Here is a 22,758-nt window from a genome sequence, read left to right on the forward strand (position 1 = left end):
AATACCGGGTACGGAAAGCAGGCGGCGTCGTGAAGAAATGGATGACACAGCATGGACTGAAACTCGCGGCAGAGAAGACCGAGGCCATCATTCTGAAGGGGAAAAGGAACAGGCAAAGTGTGGAGCTACAATGTGCAGGAGCGTGTCTAACACCCAAGAAACACGTAAAGTACCTAGGAGTGACGATGCACCAGAATGGAAAATGGGGGGAGCACGTGCAGGTGGTGACCCGGAAGGCTGCAAACAGTGCGGCTGCGTTGGGGAGGGTGATGCCCAACATTGGAGGACCCAAATCCGAAAGGAGGAGGGCCTTGCACGGTGTTGTTCAGTCGATCGTCCTCTATGCAGCCCCAGTCTGGAGTGAGGCGGTAGGGATACGGGCCTACAGGGGGCTCATTACACGAGTGGACAGAACAAGTCTGCTGCGAGTGGCATGCGCCTACAGGACTGTGTCTGCCGCAGCCTTGTGGGCCATCACTGGATGTGTTCCGCTGCATGTGTTGGTAGTAGAAAGAAAAGAACTGTATGAGAGAAGAGACCTTGAGCTTACTATGGCCGAGAGAAGACAGGAAAGAGAAAGGTCAATTGAAAGATGGCAGCAAGAATGGAACAACATGGAGCATGTGGCACAGTGGACAAAGATGCTGCTTCCTAACTTAAAGGATTGGATGGACTGTGGTCACAGGCGACTGGACTATTTCCTGACGCAGGTGCTCACAGGACACGGGTGTTTTAGAGCCTACCTCTCTAGGTTTGGAAAGGCTGACACTGACGAATGTCTATACTGCAGACACCCGGACACTGTTACACATACCATGCTAGAGTGCAACAGATGGATAGTAGAAAGAAATAGAATGGAAAGAGAGACAGGTGTGAATTTTTTGACAGTGCGAGAAATGATTGAGAGAATGATTGAAAATAAAACTGGTTGGACTAGCATACACAACTATATCCGTGTAGTGATCAAGAAGAAAGAAGAGGAGGAAAAACAGCTGTACCAACGATAGGGGTGAAATATATGGCGAGTAGAAGGCAGAGGGAATAAGTTTTGACGAGAGGCGAATAAGTGAGATATATTGTATGAGACAGACTGTGGGAAAGAAGCTCAAAAAAAAAAACCCAATCTTGGGACCAAAAAAAGGGGGAACGGGGAAAATGAAGGGCCTCCTTGCTTACAGTCTGTGGATAAATGAAGGTAAAGTGCTTCGGAAGCGATGTCGACCTTGCAGCGGCCATTCCGTTTTCGGAGCGCTGGATGACAGAGGAGGGTCTGGTTTAGCAGGTAGGCATTCGGCGTAGCCTCGGCGACGAGAGAGCGTTTTAAAGCACCTCGGGAACTATCGCTGGTACTACGAAGAATGAATCCTGCACTAAGGTCAGTCAGGCGGCGTTCTGGACTGAGGTGTCTTTTGAAGATTCCAGACCCCCCTCTTTAAAGACGAAAAAAAAAAAAAAAAAAAAAAAAAAAACCATAACGGCCGCCCTTGAAATAATCTAGGATTATTTAAATAAGTATTTCCAAGGTACGTTTACAAAGGAAACAAAACAAAGAAGAAAATGAATAAAAAAAGTTCGTTTGCTATTACATACTTCGTTATTAGATCGTTTCAGTGTCTATATCGATGGGTAGAGGACAAACTTTGGTTACACTGCGTTTAATTATTCCATTTAAAGTTGATACACTTACAACGCACACAACACCGTCCTTGCCAGGATGAAGTTCACAAATACGGCCTTGAGTCCATTGATATACCGGAGAATTTTCAGAACCTGTGTCTTTTCCAAAGCGCCATTTATAGCGTTGCTGTAGGGTATGTAGGTATTCTGTTTTTCATCTAGGCCAGAAGTGCTGGAGCATGAGCTCCAAATGCTGGTAACGGGATAATCGATTTATGGATTCTTCTAACTTTAGGTCAGAGACCATGTTTATGGGATGCCCAATTAAAAAATGTCCGGGCGTCAAGGCTTCCATATCGTTAGGATCATTGCTCAGAGGAAATAGAGGCCGGGAGTTCAGTACTTATTCAATTTCCACCAACAAGGTATACAATTATTCCTCGTACGACAATGGATTAGTATCGGTTAGGATTCTAAGTTAATGAGTTTTTATTGACTTTACAGCACTATCCCATATACCGCCAAAATGAGGAGATTTTGGGGGAATGAAGTGCCAATTAATTTTGTTTTCTTGAGAGAAGTTTTCAATATTAGAATTTGTTAAAATATCATGAATCTTTAGTACCTCGTTGTTGGCTCCAACAAAAGTACTACCGTTATCAGAATAAATATCGGTGCACAAACCGCGTCTAGAAGTACAACGCCTTAAAACACTAATGAAACATTCAGAGGTTAATTCGCTAGCTAGCTGGATGTGCAGCGCTTTTGCAGCCATGCACACGAACACACAATATAAATATGCTTTACTCAAGCGACGATTACGAAATTTTTATTCTCTTAAGAGAAAGGGTCCAGCATAGTCTACGCTAGAGCGGTTGAAGGGATGAGACATAGTGATGCGAGAAGGGGGTAAATTTCCAATTAAGTTTTTGATAGTGTTAAACTATATTTTATATATAGGTAGTTAAATAAAAATCTAGACAGCATAATTGACAAACAGTTCTATTTATTGTTGTCTTGATAAAGACTTGGAAAAGTGAATGCATAATTAAATATAAAGTAATGTTATCTAATTAAAATAAAACAAGCAATGGACATGTCTCTGGTAGTAAATAATAATGATAATAAAAAAATTCCCAGTGTTTGGCGGTACGCCAAAATCTTCAAAATATTTCAGGTGGTACGCAATTCCTAAAAGGTTGGCACTCCTGTTCTATGATCTTCAAATAACTGCCTCAAGTTTTTGCCCAGAGTGAACTTTCATATGTTGTCGCAAAGATTGTTTATGAGTGAACTGCTTAAAACAAATTTCACACTTGTGAGGCTTTTCTCCAGTGTGCGTTCGCAAATGATTTTTCAAAGTTCCTATTTGAGAAAATTGCCTAAAACAAATTTCGCACTGGTAAGGTTTTTCACCAGTGTGCCTTTTTATATGATGTTGCAAATGGTGTGCTAGACGAAACTGCATAAAACAAATTTCACACTTGTAAGGTTTTTTGACTGTGTGCGTTCGCAAATGCTTTTTCAAACTATCTGCTCTATTACACTGCTTAAAACAAATTTCACACTTGTATGGCTTTTCACCAGTGTGCACCCTCAAATGTATTTTTAAAGAACTTATTCTAGTAAACTGCTTAAAACAAATGTCACACTTGTGAGGTTTTTCTCCAGCGTGCGTTAACAAATGATTTTTCAAAGTTCCTGTTTGAGAGAATTGCCTAAAACAAATTTCGCACTTGTAAGGTTTTTCACCAGTGTGCCTTTTTATATGATATTACAAATGGTGTGCTAGACGAAATTGCATAAAACAAATTTCACACTTGTAAGGTTTTTCGACTGTGTGCGTTCGCAAATGCTTTTTCAAACTATCTGCTCTATTACACTGCTTAAAACAAATTTCACACTTGTATGGCTTTTCGCCAGCGTGCACCCTCAAATGCATTTTTAAAGAACTTATTCTAGTAAACTGCTTAAAACAAATGTCACACTTTTGAGTTTTTTCTCCAGCGTGCGTTAACAAATGATTTTTCAAAGTTCCTGTTTGAGAGAATTGCCTAAAACAAATTTCGCACTTGTAAGGTTTTTCACCAGTGTGCCTTTTTATGTGATGTTGCAAATGGTGTCCTACACTAAACTGCATAAAACAAATATCACACTTGTAAGGTTTTTCGCCAGTGTGCAATCGCATATGTCGTTTCAAACTAGATACTGTAGTAGACTGCTTAAAACAAATTTCACACTTGTAACATTCTTGGTCATTCTTTTTTTTTATTTTTCCTTAATCTTTTTTCCTCACTGCATCTGCTTAGATAGTCGCCTTTATGATATGAAGGTCTAGTTAATGGTTCCATAATTTGCATTTGGTTCTCCTCTTGGAGGAAATCTAAAATACAAAATAACTATATGTAATGTGAAAATGTTTCTGGAAGGAACAAAGTAATGCAGAAACAAGGTGGTAGGGGAGCCCAAGCGGGGATTTTTGCAGTTACTCGAGCGCGTCAGGTTATCACATGGGGAGAAACCTTGTACCCTGTAAATGTACCTCTACCATATATTGGCTCTAACCCTTAAAAGCCCAACCTTATATAGGTTCCATGTATTTTAGTTTCCATACAGGGTGGAGCATTAGTGTGACAGAGTCCAATTACTCGTTTGTCGTAAGAGATTCGAAAAAAGAATGTGTGTGTACTTTGTACACACGTAAGAAGTTATACTTCTATGATAATATAATTTCAACGAAATAAATATACCTACTTAACAGTTACAATACAAAAAATTAACAATAATTACCAAAAATGAACCAAAACTTAACAATGCCAAATATTAAAAAAAAAGAAAAAAATATGAATCGTCCGGGATTTGAACCCACAATCTCGCGATTTTTTGATCTCTGGTCCAATGCTCTACCAACAAGGCCATCAAGCCGCATGCTACGTACCTTTCAGATATACATAATTATACATCACGGTGACAAGCGAAATATAAAAATAGATGTTTTATTATTTTACGCCCAAGGAAGACAAATCCAAAGACACAAAATTATAATAAAAAACCTTTTAAACCACCTTTTTCAAATTGCGCAAGTTGTATTATTAATATTAATGTTAATAAATGAAATATAAATATTTTGACGTTTCACAATTTGACAATTCACTTTTAACTGCAGTGCCTTAAAAATTTTAAAGCACTAGTGCCTTAAAGTAGCATTTTAAACGCTCCTATGGAGTCCTAAAAATTGCATTTTTAACACGTTTGTAGAAAAATATATTTAAAAACACTAATATATTCTTTCCACACCTTTTCTGGACTGATACATACATAAATTAAAACATTTTGAAGTATAACTTAAAAAATATAATATGAAAACTATTTAAAAAGGCAGTATAACTATTAACTAACCTTTGTTGTTTCTCTTCCCACAAATTTTAAAATGAAACAACCATACATAACCAAACCGTCAACCGTCCAAACCACAGCTGCACTACAGCTGCCATATTGGATAATTTTTGACATGTCATTTGAACATCCAATCAGAACAAAGTTATAATGCGCATGCGCCGGGATCGTAGGTTTTAACATATAAAAATTCACCCTCATATCGCGCGTAAAGAAGTATAACTTCAAAAAGTTATTTAGGTAAAAGTTGGCGCAGACATAGTACCATAATTTAAAAAAAATTTCAAATATACAGGGGCGTCCGTGTTGACAGGGTAACACAAACTCATGTTTTTTTTTATGGAACGCCCTGTATATTTTTACATTTTTGGATTCTCCTCAATGTTCCCTTTCTTAAAATATATGGTTTTGTAAAATTATACGAGGTAGTTTAAAAGTTAATTACGTTTTGTTAATTTCGTAGCAACGTTTACACCCTGTAGAATTGTAGTGATTTGGCATCAAATTTTCTATTTATATTCAAACGATTTTTAATATAGTCTACTACTGTTAATCATTAACAGTATAGCGAAATTTTTAATTTTAGTATACAGGGTGGGTCCAAACTCGAAATGAGTATTTTCTGAGTTTTCTTAAATGGAACACCCTGTATTTTAGTACTGTAATGAAATGATATTTTATGGTACTTTTTATTTCTTAAGCATTCCCTATACCTAAGTGCTTTAATTTGTAAGTTATTCGTGATTCTTTAAGCCAAACATTAATTGCAACAAAAATTACGTGAAATTTTATTAGGTGGCCGTGAAAATACCCAATCAAATGGATATCTCATCCAATATTAATAAATTAAGGATCAGGCTAGATTATGATGTATTTTTTTCGAAAAATTATTTTTGTTTTCTTGGACATCAAGAAGGCTTTTGATTCCGTTTGGCATAGAGGATTGTTATATAAACTTCACAGAATGAAATGCTCCCCTTCTCTAATATGGATTATTGACGAATTTCTTAGAAGATACAGGTGTATAGTTAAGATCAATGAAACATATTCCCATTCATTTTCAGTGCAACAAGGAGTTCCACAAGGTTCACCACTCTCCCCTCTATTGTATAATCTCTATTGCAGTGACATATGCGACAACAGACTAACAACCAATACAATTTGCTGATGACACTGCAGAGATATCATATGGAAAAAATTGAATAAAGACAATGGACTTATTGCAGAAGCAGGTGGATGACACAATATCTTGGATGAATATAATAATCCTTCTAAAACAAAACTAATAATATTTAACCATAGAATCCAAGATCACTCTCCAACTATAAACATATGCGACAATATTATTAAACCCTCCCAAACTGTTAAGTATTTAGGAATAGAAATAAATAACAAATTGTAGTTCAACCACCACACAACAGTTATAAAAAGGAAAATTATAACTAGAGCAAAACACTTCAGAAGTTTAACATACAAGAATGGGGGAATTACGATTGAAACAGCAGCCAATATTTATAAAATGATATGCAGGCTAGAGTATGGTTCTGCAATTTTCTATAATTCTAAAGGTCCTACCAAAAATAATATAAAAGTGGCTGAAACAACTAGCCTTCGATAAATTACTAGAATGCGTCATCCTGATAATCCACTTCATAATCCAACAAACAGAATGCTGTACGATAAAACTGGAATTGAACCTATTAATGAGAGACTCAATAAGTTGTTTAAATATTTCTTTATTAATGACAATAACAAAAATTTGATTGAGCCCCACATTGTGAAGATACCAGAGGACAGCACCCGTAGATATCCAGGAAGAACTCTTTTTGAAAAAATCTGCTACACATTAAGAGGATCGGTACGTATTTTCGGCTGCAATGCTATTCAAATGGGGATTCATTTTTTTCGAATCCTGAGAAAACTAATAAGTATTTTTGAAAAATTTAAACGCAGAATGAAAGATTACGTTATTAGCGAGGGCCGAAAGTCCCTGAGAACTTCTGTAATATTTATTTTAATAAGTTACAGGGGTGAAAAACTAAGAGAAAATTTAGTGTGATTTTTAATTTCAAATATCTCATTCAAAATAAACTTTTTATTTATTCTAAGGGACTTTCGGCCCTCGGTAATAATTTAATCTTTCATTCTGCGTTTAAATTTTTCAAAAATATTTATTGGTTTTTCAGGATTCGAAAAAAATGAACACAATGCAGTGGTAATATTTTCCAAATCTATCTTTGTTTTACAACGCACTCAGCCGAATATAATATTGTCAGCATATATTGTCAGTCAGACACTGACAATCAGTGACAATTTTAAATATTTGACATTGCATCGGGAATATTTTGAGGTATTGCTTAAACATTATTGATATAATATAGTGTATTTGATAAATAATTGATTTAAGACGTGAACTTAATAAAAAGTTATTTATTGTGTATTATTTGTGGAAGATCCAAGCAGAGAATACATCAGGATAATATATTCTGTGATCCAAGTATTTTGTTGTTAAAGATGTTCAAAATTGTAAGCGTTCCATAACAATATATTATTAAAAAATCACTTTAACACTTTTTCTCTTTTCTCGATTGAGTATTAGTTTTTGTTGTACAAATAAATTATTACAATCACTGAATACATAGTTAGTGAAAAAATTATCACATTTATTAACTGAATTAATAATTTGCTATTATAAAAATAACAGTTATCCAAGAACATTCAAAAGCCATCTCTTTAAATTAATGATGACATTTTCAAGTAGAATGACATTCTAGTAATGTTTACATATCCATCCAAGTGTGAATTTTACTACACGTAATTTGCCGTGTAAAGACAGAAAAAGTAGGGATACACGTAAAATATTTGCGAATTATGTACCCATAGCCCTTAAGACAATAAACAACTCTATTTAATTCATCATCTGTATTGTAACTAATTGTCAGTGATATTGTGATTACCGCCACATACAAATATTTTTTTTAATTATTGTATTGTATTAATATTAACAAAAAACATAATAATATACTGTATATGTACTGTATATTATTTGTGTAAATTGGCTGAAAGACTTCAGTCGATGGCCTTTTGGTTCATTGTATCAATAAAGTATGTCTCTCTCTCTCTCTCTCTCTCTCTCTCTCTCTCTCGGATTATTTAAGGGGCCTCAGCAATGTTTTAAAATTATAATTAAAATTTCTTTATTGTTCTTTGGTTAGACCACATTTAGATTATGCATCATGTGTTTAGTCACCTCAATATAACTGTCATATTAATAAAATCGAACAAGTTCAGCGTAAATTCTTACGTTATTATGCTTATAAGATGCATCTCACTGGTCAAAGTTATGAGTCTTTACTGCAAATTATTCAACTTGACTCATTACAGAGTCGTCGTCAACATAAAGATCTTTGCTTCTTATATAACTTAATTCATGGTCATAAATTCTGTATCCCACTTTTAAATAAAATTGGTCTACATGTACCTTCAAGAACCACCCGTTCTGTGACCACCTTCCACGAGGTCATTAACCGCACAAATTATGGTTCAAGTTCCTATCTCTCTAAAACTATTAAATTAGCAAACACATTATCTCCGCAAATTGATTTCTTTGTTAACGACTTTACTGCGTTTTCCACACAATTACATTTATACTTAACTTAATGTTCTAATTTCAAGACTGATTTGTCAACTACTGTTATTGTCTTTGTTCTAGGATAAGTTGTATTTGTCAATTTCAAAATGTTCTAGCTCTCAATTGTTAAATGAGAGCAAGTAATTTTATTCTTTATTATTGTTTGTTATGTATTTACCAATTTTGTACCTACTAGATCTTATTTTTCTAATTTGTGTGACAATTTAATTGTATCATGTACTAATGGACTTCGGTCCGTAAATAAATAATAAATAATAAATAAATAATAATAATAAACAATTTTAGGCTTATAAACAAATAGCTTTGTTTAAAAATAAAAAAATTAATTTTTAGCAATGTAAACAATCAAAAGTGGTATAATTTGACTTAAACTTTCAAATGCTGCCAGCAGAATTGCTTTTTTATTTTTGGTTTTATAGTGGAGTCACTGAAGGTGGATATAAGCTATTACCTCTGATTTCGTTGAACCTCCATCGATTTGCATGAAAATTGGTGAGTGGTTAGAGGATATCTCAAGGAACAAAGGTGACATGGTGCCAACTTGTGCTTTTACCCTGGGGGTGGATGCCACCCCTTCTCGGGGGTGAAAATTATTTTATTAAAATTAACCCCATAATTCGAAAAACCAATATTTTAAATTTCTCCGAAGAAAATATTAGTTTTTAGCGTTTTTTTTTTTTCATTAAAGTTCTACTGTAGTTCACCTACGATTCAGACGTGTTTATCGGCAAGAGTAAAACCAAATTAAACAATATCCGATTAAAATTGTGTCTTAAAATAGTTTTTCAAATTTGGTGGTATATAAGGAAGTTTGGATAGAGTGTTCAAAACCAATTAAATGGACCTGCAAGTCGGGGGGAAACCCCCTGACCCTGTACCCCCAGATACACCTCAAAAAAAGATAAGTTTAATTAAAGATGTAAGTATGGATATTTATCCAGTCGGACAGGTGACAACCTTTAATAAAAATAACATTTGTAATGAAAATAATCCGGTAAGTACTGATAATAATTTATTAATTAATCAAAATTCGTCAACAAATGATAAAATCGACAATATTATGTCAAAAGAAAGAGAGGAATTTGTGTATGTAAGTACTGATTTAGGGCCATACCATATTTATGTTGAAAATAATACAGCTGAATTCAAAGGCAAATTAAATGCTCTCAAAATTGGAGATATAATTCTCTCTAACTTCCCACAAATAGATAACAAAATTATTAGTATTGATTCTATAGGTCGGAATAGGATTAGAATCAAGTTAAAAGATTATAAATCAGCGAATTTTCTAATAACTCATAAAAACGATAACATTTTTGTTAAAAATAACTTTGTATTGTACATTCCAAAATTTATTCTCCATAGACAGGGCGTCATTAGAGATATTGAACAAGACTTTTCGGATGAGTATATAAAAGGTAAAATAAAACCATTTGATCAACATTGCAATTTTGAAGTTTCTAACGTCAAAAGAATAAACCGTAAAGTAGAAAAAATTACAGATGAAGGTAAGTCAATAGAATATGTTGCTACTAAGTCTTGCATTGTCACTTTTAAATCCCAAATTTTGCCAAAATATATTTCTATTAATAAGGTTATTAAGGAAGTAGAACCCTACAAACAAAAGGTACTATTATGTTATAACTGCCTCCGTTTCGGCCACCTAGGTAGTCAGTGTAGAAGTAGACCGAGATGTAGTAAATGTCAGGAATCCCACACCACAAAAGATTGTACTAGTACTGACTACCTACCACGTTGCTTTAGCTGTCAAGGAAATCACCTTACAACTAATTTATCTTCTTGTCCAGAATTTAAAAGGCAAAAAATTGTGAAGGAAACCATGAGCTCTTCCAATGTTAATTTCTTTGATGCAAATAAACAGGTCCCAAAAAATACATACGCCAACATAGTCGCTCTTAATACCTCTGCCATGGAAAATAGTGTAATTTCCTCGACAAATTATCCCCAACGGATTCAATCTGGACTTACCCCATCTAGCATAATACAGTCTCATTCTTCTCAACCACAATTCTCGCAGACCCAGAATTTACAACCCAAATCGTATAAAAATAATTTTACTAATTACATGTTTTCTTCTCCTACATCTTCAAGCCCAAACAAAAGGCACAGGCCAATTAGCCCTAATCCCATTGAAATTTCAAGACAAGAAATTCTTTCTCAACCAAACTCATCTTTTGTCTCGGGAGGAATTTTTAATAGTCAACATTATTTAAAAAACTCAGTTGGAGTAAAATCACAATCAGAGGAATTAAATTCAACAATAAGTTTAGTTTTAGAAGTAGTTCTCAATATTATAAATAATATAAAACAAACAAACAATTTTAATGTATCAGAGTCAGAAATAGTTCAATTAATTAGTAATCATGTAAACCAACCCTTGTCTTCAAATTCGCAGACATCACAAATATGAATATGCTGCAATGGAATTGTCGTTCAGCAGTAGCTAATAAAGTAAATTTAGAATATCTGCTATATCAAAATCAAATTTCCATAGCATTACTCTCAGAAACCTGGTTTAAATCAAAATACTATTATAATTTTAACGGTTATAATTGCTTTAGATCAGATCGTGCAGACGGGTATGGTGGAACTGCCATTTTATTAAAATCAAACATAAGATGTGAAGAAATAAATCTTAAAAATAGACATCCTTTCACTCATAAATGTATTTCAGTTCAAATTTTTCGAAACAAAAATCCTATTACTATTGTCTCAGTATACATTGAACCAAAAACCCAGATATCTGAAAGACAATGGTTGGAATTCTTTACAGATATTCCTAAGCCTTTTATTATTGGTGGCGATTTTAATGCCCACAGTATCGCATGGGGCTGTGAAATTGAAGACAATTATGGTAAAAAACTTTTAGAAAGTATTGATCATTGTAATTTGATATGTCTGAATGATGGGTCGCCCACATTAGCAACTAGTAACAGTCCATCTGCTATTGACTTAACATTTTGTACTCAAGATCTTTCAAATTTTTTAACGTGGAGTGTCTTACAAGATCCTCATGGATCCAATCATCTTCCGATTATCATAAACATGGAAACAGATAATACAACTTCATCTCCAACTGAAAACTTTCATAAGATCTGGAATCTTAACAAGGCCGATTGGGACTTATACACCTCTGTACTAGAAGCTGAAAATTGTCCCGGTAATTATCAACAGTTAATAGCAAACATCAATAAAGCAGCCAATTTAGCAATACCGAAGTTTTCATCTAACGTCATACATAAGAGACAAATCTGAAACCAATGGTGGTGCGAAAGTTGTAAAACTGCTGCTGATAACCGTAAAATTGCATACGGAAAATATAAACAAAACCCTACAAGGAATAATTTATTTGAATTTAAGAGACTTGATGCTGTCGCAAAAAAACTCTTCAAGCAAAAGAAAAAACAGAATTGGATAGAGTACTGCGAAAGCCTTAACTCCAAAACAAAAATCAGTGAAGTATGGAAGAAAGTAAACGCCTTTAAAAACAGCAAACAGTCCAACAAGTTTCCAATAAATCCAAATTCAAGCTGGCTAGATGAATTTCATAATAAAATATCTCCTCAGTGGGTACCTTCCCAATATTTTCCAGAATACAGCGAAACAGTTTCAAGGGATAAGTTTGGCTTAGAACAACCATTTAAATTGTGGGAGTTAGATCGAGTACTTAGTCAACAAAATAGCAGTGCTCCAGGTAAAGACAATATTTCATATTCCATGATATACCATATACCACTTCAATATAAAATATCATTATTACATATTTTTAATGAAATTTGGAATGACACGTCACAAATTCCAGAGAGTTGGAAGGAATATATTCTAATACCTATTAAAAAAACTGGAAAACCAGAAAATTCTTATAGTTCATATAGACCAATATCCCTAGCTTCTTGCTTCCTAAAGACGTTAGAAAGATTAATAAAAAATAGAATTGAACACTGGTTAGAGCAAGAAGATATTTTCCCAAAATCTCAATATGGATTTCGAAAATCAAAATCAACTCAAGATGCGATAACTTCCTTAGTCTCATCTATACTAATAAACTTTACTGATAATGCGTATACTATGGCTGCTTTTCTAGATGTCTCTTCTGCATTCGATACCGTTAATTTGGACATTATGTATAAAAAACTAGTAGACATTGGTTTTCCCATCAACTTAGCTAGATTTCTGAGGACACTGTACACTAATAGATGGACGGTTTTAAAAATCAACAATTCCATCTCCACTCCACGTCTTACAAATATAGGACTACCACAGGGTAGCATATTAAGTCCAATGTTATATATTTTATACAATATTGATTTAGAAAATTGTATTAATAGCACAACAAAGATTATTCAATATGCTGATGATGTAGTAGTTTACACATCCCACAAATCATTGGATATATGTAAAAATAATTTTAATGTCTCAATTAAGGCTGTTCTTAATCACTATCAAAATATTGGTTTAGCAATATCAGAATCTAAAACAGAAATTTGCATTTTCTCCAGAAATCGTCAAATTCCACAAGGTCATTTGGCAGTAGGTCAAATTCAATATCCTATTAAAAATTGTATAAAATATCTCGGTACTTATTTGGATAGAAAACTTCTATGGAAGGATCACATGCATCATATCATAAAAAAAGTCTGAAAATGCAATGAATATTCTACGAGCCTTTTGTAGAACTAATTGGGGTGCCGATCCAAATATAGCACTTTTATTTTACCGTACTATGATTCGTCCTATTTTCGATTACAGTTGTCATCTGTATGGAACTGCTGCAAACACACATTTGAATAAATTAGAAATACAAAAAAATAAATGTCTTCGACTTTGTCTTGGATATTTGAAGTCTACACCCGTTAATATAATGGAAGTTGAGGCGGTAGAACCACCCCTGGAATTTCGACGACAGTTTTTAAGTGATAAATTTATTACTAGAGCTATAGGAAAAAATACAAACTATCTGCAGGATATACATAAGTTATCAATTTTAGATCTAACTCATAAATATTGGACAAAGAAAAAATGCCCCCTTCTTGTAGATAGTTACTTGAAAATATCTCAATACCGAAGTACTTTCTATACTTATGAAAATCAAGTTTCACCTATGTATTCCCATGTATTAGAAGAAATTTTCTCAAAACAAATTAATACTTTTTTTATGGATATTAATTTAAATCCAGCCGTTTTTCAATCATTTATACTTCATAAATGGCCACATTATCAGTTTTACTATACAGATGGATCCAAAGTACAAAACAAAGTAGGATGTGCAATAATCAATATTCAAAGTGGATTTAAAAAATTATTCAAATTGCCTTGTGAATCATCGATATACACCGCTGAAATGATAGCGATACTTTTTGCTTTAAGACACATATTTAGTAACGAACCCTATAGCTGCATAATATTTACAGACAGTAAGAGTGTCGTTGATAGACTAACTAACGTACATAAGTACCAACAACTCAATCATATAGAACTGGAAATTATGACTCTTTATAACAAAATTGCAAATTTAGGAAAAAACATCATTATATCATGGATAAAGGGACACGCAGGCATTAGGGGTAACGAAATAGTAGACAGGCTAGCCAAATCCGCCCTAGAAATAGGCGAAGAACTTCCCATGAACTTACTACCCATTTCGGATATTGATATTATTAGTAGACGACACCAAAAAGAAAATTGGCAAAGGTATTATCGAAACACGAGAACTGGTAGTAATTACAAACAAATGCGACCTGAAATTCCCATTAAAAGATGGTTTCATTCTGTATCAAATCGCCATTTCATAAGAGTTATAAATAGATTGAGATGTAATCATGCTCTTACCCCCCTTCATATGTACAGTCTGGGTCTCACAAAGTCACCTAACTGTGAGTGTGGAAAAGAAGGTAATCTACTACATATTCTCCTCGAATGTTCACATCAATCAGTAAATATAAACAAATTTTATGATAATCTTAATATATTAAAAATTCCACTTCCCGTCTACCTGAACAATTTGATTTTTTCTGAAGAGATTAATATATTAAAAACAATTTACGAACATATCAAAAATTGTAAATATAGATTGTAGCAATAAAATTTACCCTGTATTTAAGAAATTTTGTTAAAACAAAGCAGGCATGTTTGTTAAAACAAAACAAACATGTTTGTTTTGTTGTTATTTTGTTTTAAATCCTGTAGATTTAAGTAATTATTGTATATTATAATTGAAAAAAGAAAAGAACAAAAAAAAAGAGAAAAAGAAAAGAAAAAAAAACAAAAAAAAAAACAAAAAATGCAAAAAAAAAAAAATAAATAAAAAATGCAAAAAAAAAACTAAGAAGATGTAAACCTCCGCGAGGATGAATCGGGTTTACGTCTTAGCGTAGTAAAAAAAACAATTTATAAAAAATAACAATAAAAAAATTAATAAAAAAAAACAAATTAACAATATAAAAAAAATGCAAAAAAAATACAAAAAAAAAATAAAAATTTACAAAAAAAAATGAACAACCAAAACAGAGTATTATTTAGATAATCATTGTAGATAATAATGTTAGTTTGTTATGTATTTAGAGTTAGAAATACAGAAAAAATTCCTCTGATTGAAAAATCAAATTTGTTTGTTTTTAAAATAACAAAATGTCTGGCTAATTGGCTCGGCCAAGGCCATCAAATTCACTCAAAAAAAAACCCCATAATTCCATAGAGGGACAAATTTCAAGCAAAAATTTGTTATATAAAGTTATTAAAATAGATCAAAACTTTTTGAGTCATTACACATCAAAGATTTTAATTTTTCTTGAGAAAAATGCATGTTTTTAACCAATTTTTCATCAATAACTCAAAAAGTGTAAGTTTTTACAAAAAAGTTATTATCAAAATTGAAGCTAATAAAAAATGAAATAAATCACTTTAAAACATTGCTGAGGCTGCCTAAATATTCTGGAAGGTGTATTAGATAGGTAGAGCGCCTGTTTATATGTAAAAAAATTAGCCAACTTCTAAATGGTCAACTTTTTGTTCAGAAAGTTTTTAAAAAATTTGAACTTTTTTAAAAACATTTAGATTGCAAAACTATTATGCAAAATCTATTAGGTTAATTTTAATAAAATTTGGTGGATGGTTTAAGTATGCTATAAGAATTTTTTAAGCGAATTACGAAGGTTCTAAGTGCAACCAAAGTGGTTGAAAAACATTGAACAAAAATACGCTTATTTTGCCCCCTTATTTTGTATTTATTGCTATTTTGCAGAAAGGGTAATAACTTACGACATTTTAAACCAGTCGTATATCATACAAAATTCAATTATCTTTATTATATTTTCCTACGACTTTGTTCCAAGATGAATCGTTTTAAAGTTATAAGCAAAGAAAGTAGAAAAAATTCGATGTTTATGGAAATTTTTAAATATTTAAATTTTTTTATTAATGTTCCGGGCATATTTGAGAAGGAGCATAAGTCAACTATAATTATTGAAGTTGTCACCTAACCCATAGATTTAAGAAGCCCGAGATGTAACATGAACCTATTTAGATAGCTGTGCGAATGTTGCCTTGTTTCTAAACAGAATCGCTGGGGTGGGGAGCTTCTACATAAATGAAACAGAGTTGGATTCAGATTAATAATATTTATTGAATTAGTTTCGAATATAACACAAATTAATATACACTTATTTAACTAATTACACTAATCGTATTGACTAATCACATAAAACAAGAAATTATCTTAAATTTAAAATTAATATTTTAATGCAGGATATGCACACGTTTGAAATATACTTTGTTTATTACCGTATATTTATAATATAAAGTTTTACAATAAAAATAATCAATTATCAAAAACTAAAAAATATTTTCATTGTCGAGAAAATAATGTCATTTTATTATGAATAATTCTTTTACTTTTACTAGTATCTATAATTGTTTTATTATAATGATGAATTCGGACGCTAATGTAGATGAAAATTATTAATTTTAATAAATTGCAATAATGTGACTCTAAAAAGGAATAATGTTTGAAATGGTTGCTTAAGTTTTTAAGTAATAATTGTTCTGTTAATTCTTTTGATATTTGGATATTAACAATATTAACATTAATACGTTTATTAATGTTTATGTGGCCCTGTAGCACTTTTTCGGCAGTAGAGCAAATATTAACATCTTTGGATGGATAAGTTAAATTTAATGTATCTCTTTGGTTGATGAATGATGTCAACAAGTCTGCTCTGTCTCCTATAAGTGCATTTACACAATCTTCACATAAAATTCTCGATATTTTATAAATGACATATCCTGAAATGTATATAATAACTTCTCTCTTGTAATGTGTAAATGATAAGTTCCTTAATTGAAGTAATATAAAATTTATATTGGATATGTCATCGTTATCATCAACACATTCGTCTTCAACAATTCGTTCTCTGTCACAAGACTTATTAATTATTTTTTCAGGAGCCATAACTGTAATCAGTTCTAAAGGAATACAATTTCCTCTAAAACTATCCCTTAGTTCTAAATGTTTTAAAATTTTTTATAAGCTGCCTTAAACTGTTTAGCAGTTGATTATTGTTATAACCCCCCATTGATCTAATCAACCCAAAAAAAAAGTTTTTTTTTTATTTATTTTGTATATATTTTTGTAATATTTTTTTAAGTTATATTACATTGCATTAATCTAAAACATATTTAGAATCAACAACTAACAGACTACGACATCTTGAACATATATTTAAAAAAAATAAACAAAGCAATACAATGCTAGAAGAAAGGATACGCCACTGTCCAGACAACAACACAAAAATAGGTGTTCCGATATTTAATTCGTTATCGGGTAATATCGAACTAAATTGGTGAAAAATTGTAGTGAAAGTGGTATTTAACGGGTAAGGTAGACTCAGAATTATTATTGGTTGTAAAAGAAACTGTTCTACGACGAATAACGTGATTTTTTAACAGTGGGACCAGTGGGTAGAGGTTAGTTATCCGCAAGGTTGAATTGTAACTAACTTCTGGCGCTAGCTGTGCGAAGCTGTGTAGGCAACCAGTAATTCACACCGAACCCAGTGACGTGGGAACTAGTAAGTACAAATTGTGAGAGTACTTTCTAAAGATTAGGCATCCAGTATTACAGTAGCATACGTTTTAAATTGAATTTAGCTTTATTTTTTGATAAACTCCATTAATGTTGAAACTAATTATCAATAATTAAAAGAACGAAAGTTAACAAAAACTGTTAAAATTTGTAAATATTGGTAGACCTGTAGAGGTGGGAACGAATAATTTTAAAAGTTACAAAATAACTACAATAAGAATTGATATAATTAATTATTAAAAATAGAATAATAAATTTTTTTAATTACTAAAAATACACAGAAATTGCTACACTGTGAGAAACGGCAATTTTTTAAAGGGTCGACCTGGATACCAGTTTCTATCGCGGTATACCTAATCAAAATGTATGATTCCGATGACTCAACTACAGCAGATGAATCAGGAAAAAGAAAAGCTACAGATGTCTTGGATGCTTTTCAACAATCTAAAAAAACCACCAGATCTCCAAAGAAAGATGACGGTTCCAACAAAGAAATGCTAACGCAAATTATGTCTATGTTCAAAAATCTTAAAGAGGACACAGAAGAAATAAGAAAACAACAAAAAGAACAAGATAAGAAAATGAAGGAGATTTCCGAGGAACTAAAAGAACTCAAAAAAGAACAGATTGAAAATAAAAACGAAATATCAGCAATGAAGAATAATAATGAAAAAATGTTAAAAGAAATTAATAAGTTGCAGAAAGAAATAATGAGTTGCAACGAGAGAATTCAATACCTTGAAAGCGACAAAAGAAGGAAAAATATAGTTATACAAGGCATCCCGATAACTACAAATAATCCAAAGGTATTAAGAGATTCAGTAAAAAATTTTATCGACAAGGAAATGGCTATAGAAGTAAAAATAAATGAAGCAAGGAAATTGGGAGATAAAATATACTTAGTCGAACTGGATAGCAAATACGAAAAGATGAAAATAATGAAAAACATACATAAACTCAAAGAACTGCTGAACCGCATATACATAAATGATGATCTAACAAAACGTGAAAGAGAAATACAATCCAAAATTAGAGCAACTGCTAAAGAAGAGAAGACCAAGGGGAAAATTGCTAAGGTGGGATATCAAAAGTTAATTTTGGATAATGAAGTATGGAAATGGAACAGAGAAAGAGAAAAGTTGGAAAGAGTAAATTATAACCGCTCAAAAAACTAATAAGCAATAACGGACAGAACAATACTATAAAGACGACACGGCAAAGAAAAAGGAGACAAGAGGGAAACGACGAAACAAAAAAGAAAACAATAAAATCAAACGAAGTAATACGTATGGCGACATGGAATATAAGAGGAAGTCACAAAGAAGGAAAATTAAAACAAATGGTACTTGAACTTAAAAGATACAGTTTTCAGATTGTCGCATTACAAGAAACAAAGCAATTAGGGCAATACAGTCAGGAAATAGAAGATTACTTATTCTTTAATAGTGGAGGGCAAAATAGAATGCTGGGTACAGGCTTTTTAATACATAAAAACTTTAGAGCATCAATTGTCGAATTCAGAGCAATATCCGATAGACTGAGTGTTCTTAGAGTAAAGGGAAAATTCCAAAAAATTTCATTTGTAAATATTCATGCACCTTCGGAAGAAAAAGAAATAGAGGTAAAGGAAGAGTTTTATAACCTACTGGACCAAGTATATGAAAGCATCCCCAAATATTATCTCAAAATAGTCCTTGGAGATACCAATGCCAAAATAGGTAGAGAGGACATATTTAAGCATACTATAGGAAAATACAGCTTGCATCCAACAACGAATCACAATGGACACATGCTCATCGACTTTGCAAGAGAAAAAAACCTTTTAATAAAAAGTACCTACTTCCAGAGAAAGGAAATACACAAGGGCACTTGGAGATCGCCGGACGGTCAAACGGTAAACCAAATAGACCATGTTTTAATAGAAAAGGATGTAGAAAAAAGCATAATGCATATACGTACATATAGAGGGCCAGATATAGATTCAGACCACTTTTTAGTGGGAATAAAAATAAAACAAATAATACCTATAAATAGAAACAGAAACAGAGAAAAACGCATGATGAACAAGCTAGTCAGGTTACAAACAGAAGAAGAAAAAAAGGTATACCAGTTGACACTTAACAAGAAACTGGAACTTATTACAGAAAATGACAATGTAGAACAAACATGGGACTTAATTAAAAATACTTTAAAAGCCGTAGCAGATGATACTGACAAGCCAATCAAGAAACAACAAAAGGCATGGTTTGACGATGAATGCAAACTAGAAATAGAGAAACGGAACAAGCTACGATTAGAAAGTCTAAGACTGAAATCAAAAACAGCGGAAACACTTTACATAGAGCAAAGAAGAAAAACCAGCGCAATTTTACGAAATAAAAAGAGAAAATTTTACGAAGATAAGTTGAAAGACATTGAAGAGAATTACAAAAATAATCTTATTAGAAATTTATATCAAGGCATTAAAAATCAAAAAAGAGAATATAAACCACAGCCCATTTATTACAAAGATAAAGAAGGAAAAATGATATTTGATGACCAAGAAATATTAAAACGATGGAAACAATATTTTGATGAATTGTTAAACGGGGAGTACACAAATAATCACAATGAAGAAGACACAGATCATGGAAATGAAGAACACATAAATCACGATAATGAAGGATACAGAGACGCCATAATGAGTATGCAAAGAGACAGTACGGAAGATATAGCACCATCCCTAAATGAAGTTGAAATTATTATTAAGAATCTAAAAAACTATAAATGTCCTGGAAGTGATTCTATAACAGCGGAAATGTTAAAATATGGAGGAGCGCAGCTGACAGACAAAATACACAAATTACTAAAAAACATATGGGAAAAGGAAGAACTACCAATGGAGTGGAAGCAAGCAGTGATATGTCCTCTTTATAAAAAGGGGGACAAAGCAGAATGTCAAAATTATAGGGGCGTGGCACTATTAAATGTAATATATAAGATATTAGCAGTCCACATCAAAAACAAGCTAGCAAGAAGTCTTAACAATAGCATAGGTGAATACCAGTGTGGCTTTAGAAAAGGAAGAAGTACTATAGACAACATCTTTACTTTAAGAGAAATACAAGCTGAGAGCTATGAATATAATAAACCAACAATGGCACTCTTCTTAGATTTTAAGCAAGCTTTTGATAGAATAAAAAGAAAAGAAATATATAAAGCGTTAAAAAATCTAGAAGTTTCACCAAAAATAATAAGAATGATAAAGCTTACACTTACGAAAACAGAAAATAAAGTAAAAGTTAATAACAAACTAACAGAAAATTTCGAAGTGAAAGAAGGAGTACGACAAGGGGATCCGTTGTCATCACTGCTATTTAATGTAGTATTGGAAATGATAATAAAAGAGGCTAATATTAACAGATCAGGACATATATATCACAAAAAACATCAATGTTTGGCATTCGCGGATGATGTAGTAATTCTATCCAGAAGCAAGGAACAACTAAAAGAGGTAGTAGAACGACTAGAAAAGGCAGCTCGAGAAAAAGGACTTTATATAAATGAAACAAAAACTAAGTATATGGAATGGACTGACAAAAAATTTGAACAAGGGCAATATTTAATGATAACAACGAATGAAGGAACAATGTATAAATTTGAAAAGGTAGACAGATTTGAATATTTAGGGACCTTATTTTCTAGTAAACCAAATATCCGGGATGAAATACACAAAAGACTAATGTCAGGGAATCGTTGCATATATGCACTCAATAAAATACTCAGAAGCAAAAATATATCCAACGCAGCTAAATTAAGAACGTATAAAACTGTGATACGACCAATAGTTACGTATGCCTCAGAAACTTGGACTATGACAAAAACCGAGCAATCAATGTTACAAGTATGGGAAAGAAAAATACTTAGAAGGATATTTGGGGGAAAAATAATAAACAATCAGTGGACACGAAGAACAAACAAGGAGTTAGAAGAATTGTATAAGGAGCCTAATATAATTGCACTTGTAAGATCACAAAGACTTAGATGGTTAGGACATGTCCAAAGAATGGCTTAAGTTAGAATGCCTAAAATCATGTTAAGCGCTACAATAGGTGGTAAAAAGAGAAAAGGAAGACCTAGGACCAGATGGAGCCATGAAGTTAATGATGACCTGAAGTATCTCAATGCAACCAATTGGAAAGAAAAAGCGAAGAACAAGCAAGAATGGAGGAAGATTGTAAACCAAGCCATGAGCCTGCTTGGCTCGAAGTGCTAATGTATATAATACAATGCTAAAATACGTAACTCTGTACTTTTTACAATTACAAACAATCTGGCATAATACCACCCTGGTGTCGAATGTAAACAAAGTGGCATTGGAATTTGGAGCTTCGAACATTATCAGCGGTTCTCGTCACGATATGAAGCTAATGTCGACTCCAATTGGTGGAATCGCTTAGGTAGGGATAAAGAAGAATTTGGCACCCTGCACCTGCACAATCAAGGATGTTACATCTCGGGGTTTTCATTAATCTAAGACCTAACACCTAACCTTATCTGCAAAAATCCGAATGCCACCACTCACATCCAGATTCACCTCAAAACAGATCCGTCCTGGTCTAGAAGTAATTAGCCGCCATTTCAGTTCTCGTTATAGAGGAAGTCTACTGTATATTCCTGTAATTTACTTACTTTTGTCATCAACTTGATTTTCTTCAAATAGTGCAAACTTCTGCTCGTCTTGTTCAAGTTCAGTCTTTACAGGTAAATCTTTTAAATCCGAATAAACAAATGCATCCTGTGCACTTTCACTCAAGGGTTCTTCTTTAATTTCGATTTTCATGGTATCCAGAAGAGCATAATCTATGTCATGATTTGATGTTCCTATTTTAGAGAATTTTTCACTAACTTGTGATAATTCCATTATTGTTAAACTTATAACTTTTTCACGTTCACAATCAAAATAAAAAACATTTTATTGAATTGACAACTGACACCAAACATCATGTGTCAA

General features: G+C 32.5%; 1 protein-coding gene across 1 annotated transcript in view; it reads right to left on the minus strand.

The window, feature by feature from the left end:
- The window catches only part of LOC114332312 (scaffold attachment factor B1-like), a 42,898-nt gene extending 20,343 nt beyond the window's left edge, over positions 1–22,555 (minus strand). The window contains exon 1 of the mRNA XM_050652889.1: positions 22,437–22,555. The gene's annotated coding sequence lies outside the window, so the exon portion shown is untranslated. The remainder of the gene's footprint in view (positions 1–22,436) is intronic.
- Between the last annotated feature and the right edge of the window lie 203 nt (positions 22,556–22,758).

Source organism: Diabrotica virgifera, chromosome 6 (assembly GCF_917563875.1).
Source record: "Diabrotica virgifera virgifera chromosome 6, PGI_DIABVI_V3a".
Taxonomy (NCBI): Eukaryota; Metazoa; Arthropoda; class Insecta; order Coleoptera; family Chrysomelidae; genus Diabrotica; species Diabrotica virgifera.